The sequence below is a fragment of the Ailuropoda melanoleuca genome, chromosome 10 (genome assembly GCF_002007445.2).
Source record: "Ailuropoda melanoleuca isolate Jingjing chromosome 10, ASM200744v2, whole genome shotgun sequence".
Taxonomy (NCBI): domain Eukaryota; kingdom Metazoa; phylum Chordata; class Mammalia; order Carnivora; family Ursidae; genus Ailuropoda; species Ailuropoda melanoleuca.
In genome coordinates, this window is record NC_048227.1 from 46873684 (window position 1) to 46890166 (window position 16483).

Genomic DNA, 16483 nt, shown 5'->3' on the forward strand with positions numbered 1-16483 from the left:
GTCCATTGTGTGTGTGTGTGTGTGTGTGTGTGTATGTATACATACCACATCTTTATCCATTCATCTGTCGATGGACATCTGGGCTCTTTCCATAGTTTGCTATTGTGGACATTGCTGCTATAAACTTTGGGGTATAGGTGCCCCTTTGGATCACTGAATTTGTATTGTTGGGGTAAATACCTAGCAGTGTGATTGCTGGATTGTAGGGTAGCTCTATTTTCAACTTTTTGTGGAACCTCCATTCTCTCTTTGGCTGTACCTGCTTGCATTCCCACCAACAGTGTGCGAGGATTCCCCTTTCTCCACATCCTTGCCAGCCTTTGTCATTTCCTGATACGTTAATTTTAGCCATTCTGACTAGTGTGAGGTGGTATCTCATTGCGGTTTTTCATTTGTATTTCCCTGTTACCAAGTGGCGTTGAGCATTTTTTCATGTATCTGTTGGCCATTTGTATGTCTTTAGAGAAATGTCTGTTCATGTCTTCTGCCCATTTCTTGATTGGATTATTTGTTCTTTGGGAGTTGAGTTTGATAAATTCTTTATAGATTTTGGATAATATCCCTTTATCTGATAAGACATTTGCAAATATCTTCTTCCATACTGTTGTCTTTTGGTTTTGTTGACTATTTCCTTTGCTGTGCAAAAACTTTTTATCTTGATGAAATCCCAGTAGTTCATTTTTGCCTTTATTTCCCTTGCCTTGGAGATGGGTGTACAAGAAGCTGCCACAGCCAAAGTCAAAGAAGCTGCTGCCTGTGTTCTCCTTTAGGATTTTGATGGATTCCTGTCTCATGTTTAGGTCTTTCATCCACTGTGAGTCCACTTTTGTGTATGGGGGTAAGGAAATGGTCCATTTTCATTCTTCTGCATGTGGCTGTCCAATTTTCCCAGCACGATTTGTTGAAGAGACTTTTTTTTTCCATTGAATATTCTTTCCTGCTTTGTGGAAGATTAGTTGACCATATTGTTGAGGGTCCATTTCTGGGTTCTCTCTTCTGTTCCATTGATCTCTGAGTCTGTTTTTGTGCCAGTACCATACGGTCTTGATGATTATAGCTTTGTAATACACCTTGAAATCCAGAATTGTGATGCCACTAGCTTTGGTTTTCATTTTCAACATTTATTTGGCTACTAGGGGTCTTTTCAGGTTCTAAACAAATTTTAGTATTGTTTTTTACAGCTCTGCGAAAAATGTTGATGGTATTTTGATAGAGATTGCGTTGAATGTGTAGATTGCTCTGGGTAGCATAGACATTTTAACGAAACTTGTTCGAATCCATGAGTATGGAACATTTTTCCATTTCTTTGTGTCTTCCTCAATTTCTTTCATGAGTGTTCTTTAGTGTTCTGAGTATAGATCCTTTGCCTCTTTGGTTAGGCTTATTCCTAGGTATCTTATGGTTTTGGGTGCAGTTGTAAATGGGATTGACTCCTTAATTTCTCTTTCTTCTAGAAATGCAACTTAATTTCTCTAGAAATGCAACTGATTTCTGTGTGTTGATTTTATATCCTGACACTTTACTGAATTCCTATATGAATTCTAGAAGTTTTGGGGTGAGGTCTTTTGGGTTTTCCACATAGAGTATCATGTCATCTGCAGATGATTCGGATGCCTTTTATTTCTTTTTGTTGTCTGATTTCTGAGGCTAGATCTCCTAATACTATGTTGAACAACAGTGGTGAGAATGGCCATCCCCATTGTGTTCCTGACTTTAGGGGAAAAGCTCTCAGGTTTTCCCCATTGAGAATGATAATTCACTGTGGGCTTTTCGTTTATGGCTTTTATGATATTGAGGTATGTTACCTCTATCCCTGCACTGCAGAGAGTTTTAATCAAGAAAGGATGCTGGGGGCACCTGGGTTTCAGTCAATTAAGCGGCTGCCTTTGACTCTGGTCATGATCTCAGGTTCCTGGGATTGAGCCCCATGTCGGCTTTCTGCTCAATGAGTAGCCTGCTTCTCCCTCTCCCTCTGCCACTGGTTATTCTCCCTGTCTCTCAAATAAATAAAATCTTTAAAAAAAAAATAGGATTCCGTAGTTTGTCAAATACTTTTTCTGCATCTATTGAGAGGATCATCTTGTTGTTGGCCTTTTATTAATGCAGTGTATCACATTGGTTTGAGGATGTTGAACCACCTTTGCAGCCCATGAATTAGTCCCACTTGGTTATGGTGAATACTCCTTTTAATATATTGCTGGGTTCTGTTGGTTAGTATCTTGGTGAGAATTTTTGTATCTATGTTTATCAGAGATATTGGTCTATAATTCTTATTTGTTGATGGGCTCTTTGTCTGGCTTTGGGATCAAGGTAATGCTGGCCTCATAGAACGAGTTTGAAAGTTTTCCTTCCATTTGTATTTTTGAACAGCTTCAGAAATATAGGTATTAATTCTTCTTTAAATAGTTGGTAGAATTCCCCTGGGAAGCCATCTGGTCCTGGGCTTTTGTGTGTTGGGAGATTTTTGATTATTGCTTCAATTTCCTTGCTGGTTTTGGGTCTGTTTAGGTTTTCTGTTTCTTTCTGGTTCAGTTTTGGTAGTTTTGGTCTCTAGGCATGCATCTATTTCTTCCAGATTGCCTAATTTGTTGGTATATAATTGCTCATAATATGTTCTTATAATTGTTTGTATTTCTTCAGTGTTGGTTGTGATACTGTCCTCTTTCATTGATGATTTTATTTATTTGGGTCCTTTCTCTTTTTGATTAGTCTGGGCAGTGGTTTATCAATCCTATTAATTCTTTCAAAGAACCAGCTACTGGTTTTGTTGATCCGTTCTGTTCTTTTGGTTTCTGTTTCATTGATTTCTGCTCTAATTTTATTTCTCTTCTCCTGCTGGGTTTAGGCTTTATTTGCTATTCTTTCTCCAGCTCCTTTAGTTGTAAGGTTAGGTTGTGTATTTGAGACCTTTCTTGTTTCTTGAGAAAGGCTTGTATTGCTATGTACTTCTCTCTTAGGACTGTCTTTGCTGCCTCCCAGAGGTTTTGAACAGTTGTGTTTTCATTTTCATTTGTTTCCATGAATTTTTTTTTTAATTCTTTAATTTCCTGGTTGACCCATTCATTCTTTAGTAGGATACTCTTTAGCCTCCATGTATTTGAGTTTTTTCCAAATTTCCTCTTGTGATATCAAGTTTAAAGCATTTTGGTCTGAAAATATGCAGTGAATGATCCCAATCATTTAGTACCAGTTGAGACCTGATTTGTGACCCAATATGTGATCTATTCTGGAGAATGTTCTGTGTTCACGTGAGAAGAATATGTATGCTGTTGCTTTAAGATGGAATGTTCTGTATATACCTGTGAAGTACATCTATTCTAGTGTGTCATTCAAAGCCCTTGTTTCCTTGTTAATCTTCTGCTTAGGTGATCTGTCCATTGCAGTGAATGGGGTTAAAAACCCTTATTATTTTATTATTATTTTTGTTATTAATTGGTTTATATAATTTTATTACTGGTTTTTTTTTTGTTGTTATTGATTGGTTTATTTAATTGGCTGTTCCCAAGTTAGGGGCATAAGTATTTATAATTGTTAGATTGTCTTGTTGGCTAGACCCTTTAATCATGATATAGTGTGACCTTTCATCTCTTATTACAGTCTTTGGTTTAAAATCTAATTTGTCTGGTATAAGGATTGCCACCCCAGCTTTCTTTTGATGTCCATTAGCATGATAAATTATTTTCCACCCCCTCACTTTCAATCTGAAGGTGTCTTTGGGTCTGAAATTAGTCTCTTGCAGTCAGCATATCAATGGGTCTTGCTTTTTTATCTAATCTGATACCCAGTGTTCTTTTGATTGTAATATTTAGGCCATTTTTATTCAGAGTAACTACTAAAAGATATGAATTTAGTGCTGTTGTGTTACCTGTAAGTCACTGTTTCTGTGTATTGTCCCTGTTCCTTTCTGGTTACCTTTGGGCTCTCTCTTTGCTTAAAGGATTCCCTTTAATATTTCTTGCAGGACTGGTTTAGTGATCACAAGCTGTTTTAGTTTCTTTTTGTCCTGGAAACTCTTTCTCTCTCCTTCTATTCTGAATGACAGCCTTTCTGGATAAAGTATTCTTGGTTGCATATTTTTCTCATTTAGCACCCTTAATATATCATGCTATACCTTTCTGGCCTTCCAGGTCTCTGTGGATAGGTCTGCTGCCAGTCTGATGTTTCTAAATCCTTGCAAGTTACAGACCTCTTGTCCTGAACTGTTTTCAGGATTTTCTCATTGTCTCTGAGATTTGCAAGTTTCACTATTTATATTTTAGGTGGTTGACCTACTTTTTTTTTTTCTTCCAGGGGGGGTTCCTCTGTGCTTCCTGGACTTGAATGCCTGTTTCCTTCCCCAGATTAAGGATGTTCTCTGCTATAATTTGCTCCAGTATATCTTCTGCCCCACCCCTTCTTCTGGGATTCTAATTATTCTAATATTGTTTCACTTCATGATATCATTTATCTCTCGAATTCTCCCCTCATGATCCGGTGGCTTATCTCTTTTTCTCAGCTTCTTTATTCTCCATCATTGGGTCTTCTATATCACTAATTTTTCTCTTCTGACTCAGGCTCTGATCCCAGCAGTGAGAGCCTCAGGTTTTTTTAAAAGATTTTATTTATTTATTTGAGAGAACAGAAGGAGGGGGAGGGGCAGAGGGAGAGGGAGAAGCAGGCTCCCCGCTGAGCAGGGAGCCGGATGTAACACTTGATCCCGGGACACTGGGATCATGACATGAGCCGAAGGAAGACACTCAACTAACTGACCCACCCGGGCGCCCCAAGCCTCAATTTTTGATCGTATCTCATTATAGCCTTTATTTTTTCAACTTGTTTAGATTTTAGTTCTTTTATTTCTTCAGAAATGGATTCTCTAGTGCCTCCTGTGCTTTTTTCAAGCCCAGATGGTATCTTTATAATCAGAATAATGATTCTGATCGTTCCATCATATTACTTGCATCTAAAGTGATTAGGTCCCTCGTATTCAGTATTGCCTCTTGTTCTCTTTTTCGAGGGGTTTTTCTGTCTTGTCATTCTGTCCAGAGAAGACTAGATGAATGAGAGAACAAAATAGTAAAATAGCAACAACGACCCCAGAGAAGTATACACTAAACAACTCAGAAGAGACCAGAAATCAACAAAGAAAATATACACATGAACAAAACAAAGCAATACACTAGATAGACTAAATCTGGCATGTATTTTGGTCTGTTTATTAGAAAACTAGGTCCCAAAACTGTATAGAAAGAAAAACCTGTATATACAAAAACAAAATTAAATACATTGAAAGGATAGAATGTAACTGTAAAAATGAAAATTAAAAGAGACATAAAAAATATAATCAGAACAGAAAGAACAATACACCCGATTCTGGGTGTATTTTGGTCTGTTTGTTAGAAGAAATTGTATACCAAAATTGTAAAGCAAGAAAAACTTACATGTATACAAAAATAAAATTATAAGGAATGGAGAAAATGTGGTTGTAAAAATGAAAATTAAAAAAGACTTAGTTGATAAAATAAATTAGTTGAAAAGGAAAAAAAATTAAAATTGAAAGACTAAAGAATGATGAGAAAAATACTGTTTATACTATTTTCCTCTAGTTCTGGAGTTTTGCAGTTCTTTGTGATTGGTAAACTTGGTCTTAACCAGATGTACTTGCTGATTTTTTGGGGTAGGGTCCTGTTGTGCTGATTCCCAGGTGTCTTTGCCCCAGGTGAAGCTGCACTGACCTTGCCAGGGGGCCGGGCGCAGTGTAAGTGGCTTTGGATTGTCCTATGTGGCTTTTGTTCCCTGAAGGCTTTCTGCATTTCTCTAGAGGATACAAATAAAATTGGCTGTGTCCTGATCTCCAGAGCTGAAAGATAGCAGAGCCCCACTCCTCAGTGCACCCTCAGGGAAAAGGAGTCAGTCACTTTTATCTCCCTGGTTTCTGCTTGCACTCTGTTCTCACCCAGCCTGTGTCCAAGTGTTTTGATCTCAGGCACACTGCCATCCTGTTTGGGGTCTCCAAATCCTGCAGACTCTATAGCATGCACCTATGCTGCCCCTCCCAGGGGAAGCAGAAGGGTCTTGCCATGCGTCTGCCACTTCCTGGGCCTTGATACCAGAGTGGTTGCCCTACTGACTGTGCGGTTTGTGGTCTATGGGAACACTGAGTTGAAAGCCCACTCCTGGACTCACTGATTGCAGCCCGCATCCTTGCTGTTATGCCCAGGAACTCTGCTGCACTCAGGCACACTGGTTCTTTCTGTGGCCCCGGCAATGCTGAGACCACATTGCCCCACCTAGGATTCCACCCCTCTTCTCCACCTGAGCGCCTTTTAGGCGGGGATGTCCTTCACTGGAGAAGGCTGCTGGAAGTTCCAATTTTACACTCTGTCGCTATATCACTTTCCGGTAGTTGGCTTTCGCAGGGTCCCTCCCCCATGGTTTATCTTCCAACATATGGCCTTAGATTCACTTCTCCACACCTCCTACCTTGGCAAAATTGGTCCGTTTTCTATTTGTAGAATTGCAATTCTTTTCATAGATCTCCGGTTGAGTTTGCGGGTATTCAAAATGATGTGATAGCTATCTGTATGAATTCCAAGGAGCAGGCAAAACTAGGGTCCCCTACTCCTTTGCTATCTTCCCCGGTCCCCCACCATCTGCTATAGGAATTTTCATAGTGATTGTGTTGGATATGTAAATGGCTTTAATAACATGGACTTTTTAAAAACAAATTTTAAAAAGGGGAGAGGGAAAAGCAGACTCCCTGCTGAGCAGGGAATGACATGGGGCTCGATCCCAGGACCTGAGATCATGACCTGAGCCGAAGGCAGATGCTTAACCAACTGAGCCACCCAGACACCCCGATAACATGGACATTCTAACAATATTAACTCATCAAATCCTTGACCTGGGCTATCCTTCCATTTATTTATGTTATCTTCAGTTTCCTTTAACAAATTCTTGTAGTCTTCATAGATCTTTTGCTTGATGAGATTTATTCCTAGGTATTTTATTATTTTTGATGCCATTGTGAATGGGAGTTTTCTTTGTTTTTTTTTTCAGATTCTTTATGGTTAGTGTATGGCAAACAACTAATTTCTGTGTTTTGATTTTATATCCTGCAACTTTATTGTATTCATTGATTAGGCCCAACAGTTTATTTCAGTCTTTGGGATTTTCAACATATAAGATCATATCCTCTGCAATAGCAACAATTTTAATTCTTCCTTTTCTATTTGGATACTTTTTCCTTATCCTGCCTGACTGTACCAGGTAGGACCTCCAGTACTATGTTGAATAAGAGTGGTGACAGTGGGCACCTTTGTATTATTCTTGAGCTTAGAGGAAAAACTTTGTTTCTCTTCATTGAGTATAATGTTACCTATGGGTTTGTTGTATATTACTTTTATTATGTTGAAGTATGTTCTTTCTATACTCAATCTGTCGGGGGATTTTATCATGAAAGAATGTTGTATTTTTCAAATGTCTCTCCCTTTTTTTTTTTTTTTTGCATCTTTTGAGATGATCATATGCTTTCTATTTTTCATTCTGTTATTGTGTATCACATTTATTGGTTTATATATGTTGAACCATCCTTGAACCCTAGGTTTATCTTCTACTTGGTCATGGTGTATAATCCTTTCAGTGAATTGTTGATTTCGTTTGCTAATATTTTGTTTAGAAGTGTTGCATCTTTGTCCATCAGGGATATTGGTCTCTAATTTTTTATTCTTGTAGGGTCCTTACTGGTATTGCTTACCTCATATAGTAACTTTGGAAGTGTTTCCTTCTCTCCAGCTTCTCGGAAAAGTTTGAGAATTGGCTTTAATTCTTCTTTAAATATTCACTATAATTCATCAGGGAAGCCATCTGGTCTGCATATTTCTGTGTTGGGAGGTTTTTGATTATTGATTCATTCTCTTTACATGTTATCATTTTGTTCAGACTCTGTATTCCTGGTTCAGTCTTGGAAGATTATAGGATTGTAGGAAATTATTCATTTCCTTTACATTATATAATTTGCTCGCATATATGTATTTCTGTAGTCAACTGCAATTTCTCCTCATCCATTTCTGATTTTATTTATTTGAGTTTTCTCTCTTATTAGTACTCTCGCTAAAGTGTTGTCAAATTTATCTTTCAAAAAAACCAGCTCTTTGTTGACTTTTTCTATTGGTTTTTCTGGTCTCTTACTCAGTTTTTCTTCTTTCCAACTCTGATACTTATTATTTCCTTCCTTCTGCTAACTCTGAGCTTTGTTTTGTTCTTTTACTTCTTTGAGGTGTAAAGTTACATTTATTTGCAATCTTTCTCATTTCTTAATATATGCATATATTGCTATGAACTTCTAGAAATGTTTTGTAGCATCCCATTTGTTTGAAATTTCTTTGTCTATTGTTTCACTTACTGGTTGTTCAGGAGTTTGTTTAGTTCCCATGTATTTGTAAATTTTCTAGCTATTTTGATATAAATATAGCTAACCCTACTTTTTGGTTTCCACTTGCATAGATTATCTTTTTATCCCTTCACTTTGAGTCTTCTATACATCCTTAAAGCTGAAAGGGATCTTTTACTGGCACCACATAGTTGGATCTTGTTTTTTATCTACTTCTCTACTGTGTGCGTTTTGATTGGTGAATTCAATCATTTATATTTAGGGCAGTTATTAATATGTAAGGACTTAGTACTGCCATCTTATTAATTGCTTTCTGGTTTTCTTTTCCCTGTTTCTGCCACCTTTATAAATTTGTTATTTTCCATGGTGGTATGTCAGTTCCCCTCTCCTCTCTCTCTCTTTTTTTTTGGTTTGTGTTTTGTAGATCTGCTCTAGGTTTTGGTCTTATGGTTATTACTATTGGGCTTACATACAACATCTTATAAAACCATCCATTTTAGGCTGAGAACAGCTTGTTACTGCTGCCTGTAAAGTCTCCGTCCTTTTACTTCTCCCTTTTATACTACTGACATTACAGTTTATCTACTTTTTGTTCTGTATTTAACTTAGAGTGGCTGTAGTTATTTTTCCAACTTTCTGTGTTAACCTTTGTATTATAGTTAATAAATACGTCATCCTAATATAGTTAGTGTTTTCTGTGTGGACTGTATAATTTTCACTTTTACCAGTGTGTTGTGTACTTTCATAGAAATGTTTTTATGAGGCTGATAAGCCTGTTTTCATTTCATCTTAAAGAACTACTTTCAGTATTTCTTGCAAGACAGATCTAGTGGTGGTAAGCTCTTTCAGATTTTGTGTGTTTGTGAAAGCCTTTACTTGTCCTTCACATCTGAGGGATAACTGTTGGATAAAGTATTTTGGCTGGCCGTTTCTATCTTTCAGCTCTTTGAATATATATTATTCCACTCTTCACTGGCATGTAGAGTTTCTGCGGAGAAATCCACTGATAGCCTAATGGTGTTGCTTTGTAGGTTACTTTCCTTTTTATTTTTTTTTTCCTATGTCTTGTTGCCTTTAATTTCTTTTCTCAATGTTTTGTACTTTTCATTGTACAAGCCTGTCACCTCCTTAGTTAATTCCTAAGTATTTTATTCTTTTTGATGCTATTGTATTGGAATTGTTTTTGCAATATCGTTTTCAGATCATTTGTTGTTAGTATAGAAATGAAACTGATTTTCCCATGTTTTCTTTGTATCCTGCTACTTTGCAGAAGTTATTCTTTTTTTTTTTTTTTTTCCTTTTTGGTAGAACCTTGACAGTTTTCCAAATATAAAGTCATTTCATTTGCAAACAGATAATTTTACTTCTTTCTTTCCAACTTGGACATCTTTTCTTTTCCTAAGTGTTCTGGCTAGATCCTTTAGTACTGTTTTTCGTTTTTATGTTATGCCTTTCTTTTTCTCCAAATTTTTATTTAAATTCTCGTTATTTGACATATACTGTAATATCAGTTTCAGGAATAGAATTTAGTGATTTATCACTTACATCCAACACCTGGTGTTCACCACAACATGCGCCCTCCTTAATACCTTTAATACCTGTCATTTAGCCCATCCCCTGCCTATCTCCCTGAATCAATCCTGTTTTTTCTCTATTAAGAGTCTCTCCTTCCCCCCCCACTTCCTTTATGTTCATCTGTTTTGTTCCTTAAATTCCATATATGAGTGAAATTATATGGTATATGTTTTTTTCTGACTTATTTAGCATAATACACTCTAGCTCCATCCACATCATTGCAAATGGCAAACTTGCTTGCCTTCTTCCTTTCTTCCTTCCCTTTCTTCCCCTTCTTTCTTTCTTTCCTTTCTTTCTTTCCTTATTTCCTCTTTTTTCTTTCCTTTCCTTTCCTCCCAGCTTGCCTTCCTTGCCTTCCTTTCTGTCCTTTTTTTCTTTCCTTTCTTTCCTTTTCTTTCTCTTTCTGTTTTGATGGCTGAGTAGTTCCAGTGTTATGTTAAATGGAAGTGGTAAAAGTGGCCATCCTGCCTTGGTGTTGATTCTCTAGGAAAAATTTTGAATATCACTGTTGGCTATTCACTGTGTGTGTTTTTTTTTTATTTATTTTGTTTTGTTTTTATATATATATATAGCTTTTGTTGTCGTAATTTCCTTCTATTCTTAGTTTTTGAGTATTTTTATCATGAAAGATGATAGAAGAGTTGAATTTTGCCAGATGTTTTTTCTGCATCAACTGAGATAATTTCCCCCCTTCATTTTGTTAACGGGTTGATTTACATTTATGGATTTCCACATATTGTAGCATCCTTCTGTTCCAGGTGTAATCATTTTACTATACTGCTGAATTTGTTTTCGTAATAACAGTTCTTCCTCATCTCATGATGGGTTTGTGTCCTGATAAACCCATAGTGAGTTGAAAATATCATAAGTCAAAAATACATTTAATATGCCTAACGTACCAAATATCATAGCTTAGTCTAGCCTGCCTTAAATATGCTTAGGACAATTACATTCACCAGCAGTTGGGCAAAACCATCTAATACGAAGCCTCTTTTATAATGAAGTATGAAAAAATCTCATGTAATTTATTGAATACTATATTGCAAGTGAAAAACAAAATAGTTGAATGGGTACAAAATGATTGTAAATATATTGGCTGTTCACCTTTATGATTGCATGGCTGACCAGGAGCTGTGGCTCACTGTTGCTGCCCATCACCAGGAGGGAGTATTGCACCACATATTGCTAGCCCAGGAAAAGATCAGAATTCAAAATATGATTTCTACTGGATGCCTATTACTTTCACACTATCATAAAGTTGAAAAATCTTGATTTGAACCATTTACATGTGGTACCATCTGTATTTTGTTGAGGAATTTTTACATCAGTGTTCATTTTGGGATAGTAGTCTAGTTTTCTTGTGTCTTTGTCTGCTTTTGTATTAAGGTAATTCTGACCTCATAAAATAAGTTAAAAAGTATTCCCTTCTCTTTAATTTTTTGGACTAGTTTGAGAAGAATTAGTTCAATTCTTCTTTACAGGGGCGCCTGGGTGGCTCAGTCGGTTAATCATCTGCCTTTGGCTCAGGTCATGATCTCAAGGTCCTGGGATCAAACCCCACATCAGGCTTCCTGCTCAGCGGAGAGTCTGCTTCTCCCTCTCCCTCTGCAGCTCACCCTGCTTGTGCTTTCTCACTCTCTCTGTCAAATAAATAAGTAAAAATCTTAAAAAAAAAAAAAAAGAAAGTAATTATAATTCTTTACATATTTGATAGAATTCACCTGTGAAGCCTTGGGTCCAGGGCATTTCTTTGTTGGGAGATTTTTGATTACTTATTCACTTTCCTTACTAGTTATAAGTCTATCCTGTTTATTTCTTGATGGTTTAGTCTTGGTAGCTTTTGGGCTTCTAGGAATTTGTACATTTCAATCTGGCTAATTTTTTGCCATATATTTGTTCATAGTACTCTCTGATAATTGTTATTTCTGTTTTTAGGACTTTCATTTGTGATTTTAGTAATTTGTATCTTCACTCGTTTTCTCAGTCCATCTTACTAAAGGTTTGTTAATTTTGATGAACCAACAAAGAACCAACATTTGTTTTCATTTATTTTTCTCTTGTTTTTTAATTTCCTATTTCATCTGTCTCTGCTCTAATCTTTATTGTTTCCTTCCTTCTGCAAGCCTTAGGATTAGTTTTTGTTTTGTTTTTTTCTTATTCTAGTTCTTTAAGTTGTAAAGGTATGTGGTGGTTTTGAGATCATTATCATTTTTTAAATGTAAGCATTTATAGCTGTCATTTATCCTCATAGCATCACCTTATCCATTTCCCAGTTTTGATATGTCATGTTTTTGTTTTATTCATTTCTAAGTGTTCAGAAAACACTTCACTTATGATTTCTTGTTTGATCCATTGGTTGTTTAATCCTTTTGTCTTTAATACAGTCACTTATGAGGGTTTATTTTCAAATGTTGAATTTTACTCTATTTTCAAATGTTGAGTTTTATTCATTCCTAGAATAAACTCCATTTGTTGATGATTTATTGTTTATATAATACTAAATCCTATTTGCTAATTTTTTTAAAAAGATTTTGTCCGTGTTCATGTTCAGCTGGTGGATCAGTCTATAGTTTTTCTTTTCTTGAAATATCTTTGTCTTTTTGTTATTAGAGTAGTGCTGGTGGGGCGCCTATGCAGCTCAGTCAGTTAGGCATCTGACTTGATTTCAGCTCAGGCCATGATCTTAGGATCATGAAATCAAGCCCCACATCAGGCTCCATGGTTAGTGGAGTCCGCATGAGATTCTCTCTCTCCCTCTGCCCCTCCCCATGCTCATGTGTGCAAGTGCTCTCTTTTCTCTCTCTCTCCCTAATAAGTAGATAAAATCTTTAAAAAAATAAAAATAATGTAAAAATAAAGTAGTGCTGGTTGGCCTCTTAAAACTAGTTAAGAAAACTTCCCTCTTTTGCTCTGGAAGAGTTTAAATAGAGATGCTTATATTTCCTATTATGTATTTGAGAGAATTCGTCAGTGAAACCATCTTGGCCTGGTGGTTTCATTGTTTAATTATAAATTCAAGTCCATTAATAGGACTATTCAGGTTATCTATTTCTTCTTGAGTGAGTTTTTTCCTTTTATTTTTTAGAGAATTGGCCAATGTCATCATATTTGTCAGTTTTATAGACAAAGTTGTTTGTATTATCCCTTTATTATGTTTTTAAAGTATATGGGGTCTGTATAGTCTGTAAGTTTTACCTCTTTCTCCATGCTTTTCATAGTTTTTTTTTTCCTCCTTTTTCTTTTTTTCTTGGCCAATTTAGCTAGTTAAAATTTTTGATCCTTTCAGGAAATTAACACTTGGTTTCATTATCTGGAATAAGGTTGTTTGTTGTGCTGTTGCAGGATTATCTTATAAATGTCAGTTAAAGTTCTTGATAGTATTGTTCAGGTCTTCTACAGAAGACCTGCTTGCCAATTATCTACTTGTTCTATCACATATTGATAAAGCAATATTGATGTCTTCAAGTATAATTTTGGGTTTATCTATTTCCCCTTTCAGGTCTGCCATTTTTTGTTGTCTGTATTTTTAAGGTCTTTTATTAGGTACATAAACATTCAGGACTGTTACATCATTTGGATAGAGTCCTTTATTATTATGAAGTATCCCTATTTTAGTGCTGGTAATATTCTTTGTTCTAAAGTCTACTTTGTCTGATGTTGATATAATAATTCCAGCTCTATTTGATTAGCATTTGCCTGGTAAATCTTTTCTCATTTTTTTAAAATCTGTCTTCGTACTTAAGTTGTGTTCAAGGAAATCAGTCTGTGGTCAGGTCTTGCTTTTTTTAAATCCAATTTGAAAATTCTGTCCTTAAAATGGTATGCTTAGACTGTACTCAGTGTGATTATTATGATTAGATTGAAATCTGTCTTGTTAGTCACTTGCTGTTTATTCCGTTTCCTTCTTCACTCTTTTTTTCTGTGTCCTTTTGGATTAATTGAATAGTTTTTATGATTCATTTACTCTCCACTGTTTGCTTATTGTTTCTTTCTTTTTTTAGTTGTCCACATAAGGTTTACCAAATATACCTTTATATGATCAGTCCACTTGCAAATAATACATACTTTGTATGTAGTATAAGGACCTTACCACAATATATTCCTAATTTTTCCCTCCCATATCTTTTCCTGTTGCTGTCATAATTGTCACAGAAGCCCTGTACATTACTATTCAATTTCTTGTAGATCAGAGGTTGGCTAACATCTTCTTTAAAGAACCAGTGATATTTTTGACTTTGTGGGCCATGTTGTCTCTTTACAACCCCTCGAGTCTGCCATTATAGTGTAAAAGTAGCCTTATGTAAACAAAGGTAGGGAAGATATAAAAGGCGCAAGATTTGTCTCATAGGCCATAGTTTGTTAATGACAGCTTTAAACAATCATTCATCTTATAAAAAATTTAAAGGACAAATAGTAATTTTATCTTTATTACATTTTTAGTGTTCTTTATTACATTTTTAGTGTTCTTGTACTACTGGTTGCTTGCAATTCTTTCAAATATTGTTTATATTCTTTGTTTTGAATGATCCTTCCTCTGTTATAGAATTCTCAGTGGGCAGATTTTGTAGGTTTTTGTTTCCTTTTGGAAACTTAAAAATGTTACTCTGTTATCTTCTATCATGGTTTCTGATGAGAAGTATACTGTAATTTTTACAAATCTTTTCGTATCTTTACTTTCCTGTATGTTTCTGTCACTTTCCACTAACTTTAAAATGTTTTTTCTGTTTTTGATTTTTAACACTTTAAACATATGTGTCTGTGTTGGTTTTGGTATTTATCTTGGTATTCTCTGAGCTTCTTGAATTTGTTGGTTTTTGTCATCAACTTTAGATAATTCTTGGCAATTATTTTGACATATTTAACTACTTCTTCTGAGTTTTTAATTACATGTATGGTAGAATGTTGATGTTTATCCTAGAACTGTTGGGTGTTAGATGTTTTGTTTTAATCTTATTATATTTTAATTGTAACTTTTTATGACTTGCTTGAAGTTACCTTTTTCCTCAGCTCTGTTCACTCTGTTCATGAGTCTGTTGAAGGTATTCTTTTAACATGTTTTTCATTTCCAGCATTTCCTATTTGATTCTTCTTTTTATTGAGTAATATTTAACATACAATGTTAACTATATAACTGTTATATTTTATACATTTCTCAGTGCTACCATAAGTGTTGTCACCATCTGTCACCATAAAATGTTATTAGAATATTATTGACGGGGCGCCTGGGTGGCACAGCGGTTAAGTGTCTGCCTTCGGCTCAGGGCGTGATCCCGGCGTTATGGGATCGAGCCCCACATCAGGCTCCTCTGCTATGAGCCTGCTTCTTCCTCTCCCTCTCCCCCTGCTTGTGTTCCCTCTCTCGCTGGCTGTCTCTATCTCTGTCGAAAAAATAAAATCTTAAAAAAAATTTTTTTTGACATTCCCTATGCTATATCTTTCATCTCTGTGACTTACTTATTCCCTAAGTATGAATTTGTACTTATTAATACCCTTTATCCATTTCACCTATTCCCCCACCTTCCTCCCTTCAGGCAACCACCAATTTGTTCTCTGTATTTATGGGTCAGTTTCTGCTTTGTTGTTCCTTTATTTTTAGATTCCACATACAAGTGAAGTCCCATGTTTTTGTCTGCCTGACTTATTTCACTTTACATAATACCCTCTATGTCCATCCATGGTGTTGCAAATAGCAAGATCTCATTCTTTTTATGACTAAGTAATATTCCATTATAGGTATGTATATATGTATACATACAATATCTTTAGCAATTTATCTGTTGTTGGACACTTGGTCTGCCTTCATATGTTGGCTATTGTAAATAATGTTGCAATAAACATAGGGGTGCATATATTTTTTTGAATTGGTGTTTTTGTATTCTGTGCGTAAATACCAAGTAGAATTGATGGTAAGGAATTTTTTATTTAAGATTTTATTTATTTGTTTGAGAGAGAGAACGTGTACACAAATGGTGGGGAGGGGCAGAAGGAGAAGGAAAAGCAGATTCCCTGCTGAGCAGGGAGCCTGATGTGTGAGTTCATCCCAGGACCCTGAGATCATGACCTGAGTCAAAGGCAGATGCTTAACCAGCTGAGCCACCCAGGAGCCCTGAACATGTGGTATTTCTATTTTTAATTTTTTTTGGAACCTTCATACTTTTTTCTTCAGTGGCTGTACCAATTTACAGTCCCATCAACAGTGCACAAAGGTTCCTTTTTTCCCCCACATCCTTGCCAAGACTGGTTATTTCTTGTCTTTTTGATTCTAGCCATACTGACAGATGTGAAGTGTTTTGACTTGTATTCCCCTGATGAGTAGTGGTGTTGAACATCTTTTCATGTTTTCTTTGGAAAAAAATATTCAAGTCTTCTGCCCATTTTTTAATCTATTTCGGGGTTTTTTTTGTTGTTGGTGGTGGTGCTGGTGTTAAGTTGTGTCTGTAATTTGCAGATATCTTCTGTTCAGTAGGTTGCCTTTTCATTTTGTTCATGGTTTCCTTTGCTGTGCAAAACCTTTTTTATTTTGACGTAGTCCCAATA

General features: G+C 35.9%; 1 protein-coding gene across 2 annotated transcripts in view; it reads left to right on the forward strand.

Annotated features, from left to right (window-relative positions):
* MANEA (mannosidase endo-alpha) overlaps positions 1-16483 on the forward strand; it is a 69548-nt gene that overhangs the window by 15458 nt on the left and 37607 nt on the right. The window lies entirely within an intron of this gene.